General features: G+C 35.8%; 1 long non-coding RNA gene across 1 annotated transcript; it reads right to left on the minus strand.

The window, feature by feature from the left end:
* Window positions 1-1,384: 1,384 nt before the first annotated feature.
* On the minus strand, window positions 1,385-5,085 carry LOC140226360 (uncharacterized). Its single transcript, XR_011900940.1, has 3 exons — window positions 4,918-5,085; window positions 2,528-2,625; window positions 1,385-2,067 (listed from the first exon to the last, which is right to left on the minus strand). It is a non-coding gene; the product is annotated as an uncharacterized lncRNA (long non-coding RNA).
* Window positions 5,086-6,139: the final 1,054 nt, after the last annotated feature.

Here is a 6,139-nt window from a genome sequence, read left to right on the forward strand (position 1 = left end):
AATATCAGTCTTTCGCCCCGTAGGCTTGTTACATATGAGAAAAGAGAAATTTTGGCCGACACCCCCCCCCCCTCCGAATCCTTAATCCACCAGTACTATAAACACATGTGCTAGCAAATTCACAAGAGGGGTGGGGAAATTCGGCCAAAATTGTGTGTGGCTAAGATAATTAAAAAGAAAGGTCATCGGCAAAACTACGGGGTGGATGCAGACGAATTTTCATGTGATGACTAAAAAAAAAAAAAAAATGCAGCCAAAGGGGGGGGGGGGGGAAGGACGGTGGAGAGGGGCCAAGGCTAATTTGACTCCCCTCCCCCCCCCCCCAAAAAAAAAAAAAAAAAAAAACACGCCACTGTTTTACAGCACCTTTAAAGGACTCTTAATTTTCTTTTGTAAAAAACAAACGTCTCGAAGTAAAGAATTCCATATTGTAGGCGAAATGTAGACCGATACAGTGTATGAAGTGTACATCCCAAGCTATTAAAGAAAAAAAAACAGATTATGAATATTATTTAAAGTAAGAATTTCAGTGCGTTTAATCATCTTTAGTCGAGTTGCAAATGACATGTGCATATTTAATAAGAGCAGTTAACTTCGAAGCGCCCCCAAGCCCTTCTATATTTAATCATTCATGTCTAAAGGTAGTGCTAGGGCATCCCGGTGGTCTAGTGGTTATGGCGCTGGTCTAGTAATCCGGAGGTCGTGGGTTCGAATCCCGCTTGGGCTGCCTGTGATTTTTTTTTTTTTTCACAGCAGCCCACAAACTGCACACTGCAGTTGCATGTGTTACTACGGATGGAGACAAATGAATAATCTATTATTTTAATATACAATGTTTGACATCCTTTTTGTAATCACTTTCTTTAATTGTACATTTAGAGACATAATGAATTATTATTAAAAGAAATCATATTTCTGTATTTTGTTGTGAGTTTGCATGGGAGCATACACGTATCATAATTTACAATTTTAGTTAAATAAAGAACATCTCATAACAGAACTGTCTAGTGATGGTTGAATGATTACGTCAATTTGTTATAAGTCCTATCAGTTATATGGAGTGCATTTCCCATGTTTATAAGAATCATACGTAACACATTCAAAGTGGGTTGAAGACAACAAAATAATAAATAAAAGAATAAAGGAGAATAGAATGAATTACAGTTTGAGGTGAGTTTGGCATGTCATTAACTGGATTAATATTATCATCTAGCAGAGATGCATATTTGATTATTTGTTGCATTAATTTCATAAAAATACATACATGTATAACATGTCTCAATCAACATTCAGAATGTTTGCAAAATGTAGATGAACATGTATCATGAACATGGTTGAAGATGAAGCTGGAACTTTTTGTTAATGGATCTAAGCTACCATTTGTGACTCTCATAAATCTGTTTTCTGTGAAAATTCGTACAGCGAGCGAAAAGTTTCTGATATACACATTTTGACAGTGTGACACATTTGGTTATGCCCCCGACAATTTAGATTGACTCTCGCAATTATCACCGTTTACGAAAAATAAATCAGTGAAGGGCATGTTAATCCTCAGTCGATAACTATTACAACTATGCAATGATTATTCAACCATCTAACTTCATCTGATTACAGCATCATCTGAATATTGCCAATGTGCACTTAGAAATTTATCAAGATGTATCACAAGGTTATGATTACCACACAAAACCTTCAAGATTTATTATCATGAAATACATACCAATGAACACTTAAAGAAAATCTAACATTCCATATCCACATGAAGCTTGCCTTGATATAAATGTCTCTCAGTAGTGTTATTAAAGTGTAGCAAAATTGTAATTACGACATCACAGAATGGAATGCATGTTTTCACCTTCAATCTTAGAATCTTCTTTCATGTTTCCACTTTACAATCACATTTTAATGTAGATATACCGTCCTTATGTTGTCGCCCTTCATCCCAAGTTCTCCCTTCTATCCTATCTGTAGATTGTCTTCTTTCCTAAGCCATTGTATTCACATTCCTTGATGATAAGCACGATGCTGTACTTTTTTTCTTCTCTGAAACAGTCCAGCTCTTCGCTACTGCATGGCATCAGTCATGTGAAAGAAAAGACAGAAATTAAGAACTTTCGATTAAAATCAAACATCATGATACAAGATACAACTTTCATTTTGAGAAAAAGAAATCAGCCAACTAAGCTGTAGTTGAAATCATTTTGCTCTATTTATATTAAACATAAAACAAAATGGTATACAGGATCAAAGAATGTCAAAAAATACTGCTGTTCGTCTTTGATGCATATTCAAATTGTCTCGCCTTTTACATATTTTAATGATGCAAGATCTTATGTCTAGCACTTAGTAAGTCTCATGTAGAAATTAAATTATCATTCACATGAATAAATCTACATGTCCTTGTAAATAAGGCATTGCTTTGAAAAAGCTGAATATTACTAACTGCATTTGGGAAACAGTCTACGACAATCAAATTTCTTTATTATCAGAGACTTTAACATCTTGATTAGACCTAGACTCTAATTACCATTGTATTCACATCCGTTGATGATGTACACGACCCTGTACTTTTTCTTTTCTTTTCTGAGACAGTCCAGTTCTTCGCTACTACATGGCACCAGTCATCTGAAAGAAAAGAAAGAAATTAAGAACTTTTGATTAAAATCAAACATCATGGTACAAGATACAGCTTTAATTTTGAGAAGAAAAAAAATCAGCCAACAAAACTGAAGTTGAAATTATTTTGCTCTATTTATATTAAACATAAAACAAAATGGTAGGCCTATGCAGGATCAAAGAATGTCAAAGTATACTGCTGTTCGTCTTTGATCCATATTCAAATTGTCTCGTCATTTACACATTTTAATGATGCAAGATCTTATGTCTAGCACTTAGTAAGTCTCATGTAGAAATTGAATTATCATTCACATGAATATAAATCTACATGTACTTGTAAACAAGGCATTGCATTGAAGTAGCTGAATATTACTACCTGCATTTGGGAAACAGTCTACGACAATCAAACCTGTTTCTTATCAGAGACTGTATCATCTTAATTAGACCTAGACTCTACATTATCATTCAGCTTTTAAAGGTATTAACCATTCACCTATAAAACAGTGGCATTGTCATGTGCATCATATTTCTTTGATACTGCACATATTTTCATGAAGTCTGTGCAAGAATGCAAATGAAACACGTCTGCTGTTTGGTATTTATCAAAAAAAAAAATCACTAACCCGGAAGTCCTTGGCCTTAGGAATAACACATGGCGAGTTAGCAGGAATTGACATTAAAATAGAATAAGAATAGATCTACTAAATAGGCCTTTGCCTCATGAATGTCTGGTCTAATTATAGACTAAGTGAAGTCTAGACCTTTCACTTTTAAGTTACACAGATTTCATATTACTTAGATCTAGACTACATCTAAATCTAGACATCTAATACTATTAGATCTTGGCAACTTTTGTCTTTGTGACACGAAATTAACACGTCACGGATGATATTTCGGCGATGTCCAACAGGATGACAGTACCACTATTACTAAATCAGTAAGTTGACATAGATAACTAACATCAACTTGTTAAAGTAAGTTAGAGATGGCACCATATACAATAACCGGTGACACTGACACTGACAGATCTAGCGACTACGTTTAGACTAACGTTAAAGAGTGAGACTCGCCATCTCAGTAAGTCGGCCAAAGACAAAGTCAATACAGGGCTAAGTCAGTGTTACTGTTATGTTAGGCCTAACAAACGTTAACGGTTACTCGGTAAGGTTAGGTTTACCAGGACTCAAGAGTCCTGGTTAAATCAGTCGAGGGACATTTCTTAGGAAGTCCTTCGATTCCAAGAATAAAAAGAGTGAAAGAACAAAGGGAAAAAAGGAAAGAAGAAAGGACAAAAGATTATGTTTGGCTGCTGTGGAAATCGACAGCGCCACTGTATCACTATCAATCAAGCGTAAATACATAAACGCCATTTGGTTGGGCCACATTCACAAGTTTTAGGGGAAAAAAGCCCCACCGCTGTGCTTAGGTACTCCACTCGAACTAACGTTAGACATACACTACACACAGTACGGTACTAGGGCTGAATTCACAAGTATACTTTAACACTGCACTGTACAGGAAAGCCACCTAACCTGTAGAGTACTCGTAGTGTTTAGGTAGTATCACTAGACCACATACTGTCATAGATGACATCTACACCAACGCTGCACACTGGCACTGGTCCGACGGTCCCTGACCAGGAAAAATCACTGTTGGACACTGACCAGTAACTTTTTCAGGAATGGACCAGTAAAGATTGGGGGAAAAAATGGGTGGACTCTACCTACTATTACCACTAGTCTAGATGTAGATCTAGAGCTAGACTACCGGTATGGCTCTGAACTGTGTTAATTTGACTTGGTCTTAGACTTCAGCTGATCTTAGTTTTAGTAACTGGTATTACAAGTCTTAACTTAGACTTAATAGTTAGACTTGAAAGTAAAAGTCTAACATGTCTAACTTTATTCTTTACTCTTCCTTTGAGTTTTACTGTTAGACTTTTTATTTATTTTTTTGTTTAGTACGCCTACTTTGTCAATCTCATGATTTCATTTTCAACTCAAAAGTCAAGGCTTTTAGTGTCTTCGAGACTTTGAAATCTTGCAATCTGCATGTCTTGCACACAGACGTTACGACTACAGTACTCAGTAGTCTCAGAAGTAACGACATTAGTTGAAAAGAAACAATAAATAATATGATTTGGGATCTAATTTGAAATTGGATGGCGTTTACAGACTAGGCTTCATAACATAAGCATCGCGCGATTGAATACATGGGACTACACACTACCGCAATTAATGGTTATGGTAGTCCAACTGAAACTGTTATTTTGAGCATGATTTTAATAGGATTATAGCTTACCATTCACTTCACTCGTGGACAGTGGGCTGGCTTAGGCCGTCATTCATCTTTCAGAAGGTTTGGTTCTCACTCTGAGATCTGGATTAGGGCCAAAACCTAATTCTAGGCCAGTAAGTTGAACAAAGCTCAAAGTAATGCAACTGCGACGGTTCGTAAAACCCGCATTGCTCTTCACCGTAGCAATTCGGGTTTCACGAACCGGCGTATCTTTCGTGCGTCGGTTCGTGAAACTCCTTTTTCTCAATTTCTCGATATTTCGAGTACCGTCGTTTTTTTTTCTTTCTTTGATAAAATTAAGAATAATTAATTTTGTGATCTGAAATTTTGGGATTTGGTAGAGTTTTGAAAGCACTTTCATTTGGTACCAATATCTCGATTTTGAAAATTTTGACCAAAATCGAAATAGCGTCAGTTCGTGAAAACGCCGACGATATATTTGTTTGTAGTTTTATGGAGTCATTGTTCGTTCTGTTATGTATTTCTGAGGGTCCTATATGGTACAAGTTTGGCTTTTTATTGGGACCCTCCATTTCCATTCCCATCCTTGTACTGTGCATCTATTATATACCTTAAAAATTCAATAATGTTGCTACCCATGATCACTTGTATTTTGTTAATTTACGTTTTTGAAATCATTACAAATATGTTCTGTAAATGCATTGTATATAAGTTTCCCTGTTTATTTAATGGAAATGAAAATAAAGTTGAATATACAGGATAATATTACAATACAAAAAAAAAAAAGAGTATGCGATACCTTACAGGAGGCCAGTACAGATCTTGGAGGATTGGGGTCAGGGACAGCAGTACGTCGTATTCAGCGTGCAGATATGTTCTCATTGTCAGAGTGTATATATGGAAATCATGTTAAACATGAAAGGAATACTTGTCGAAGGGTAAAACATTTTGCTATTCTTTAGTTGCATGCGAACGAATGGGTATGATAGGTCATGGCAGTTTTCTAGGTTTTGTACAGTAGAATATCTAAAATAGTATGATATATCCTTACCGTTGATAGTTGCAGTATAGTGAACTAAAAAAAAAAAAAAAAAAAAAGTGGCACGCTACATTGTATTTACCGTGTGTTAAATGATGATTGGTGAAATAATAACCGTAACAAACTGCATAACCTTTGTTTATTTTCACTTTATGATTCAGTGGGTTGTAATCTCAACGGGTCATGCGGTTAATCATGTCATTTAGCATACCCACAAAATATGCT

The sequence above is a fragment of the Diadema setosum genome, chromosome 3 (assembly GCF_964275005.1).
Source record: "Diadema setosum chromosome 3, eeDiaSeto1, whole genome shotgun sequence".
Lineage (NCBI taxonomy): Eukaryota > Metazoa > Echinodermata > Echinoidea > Diadematoida > Diadematidae > Diadema > Diadema setosum.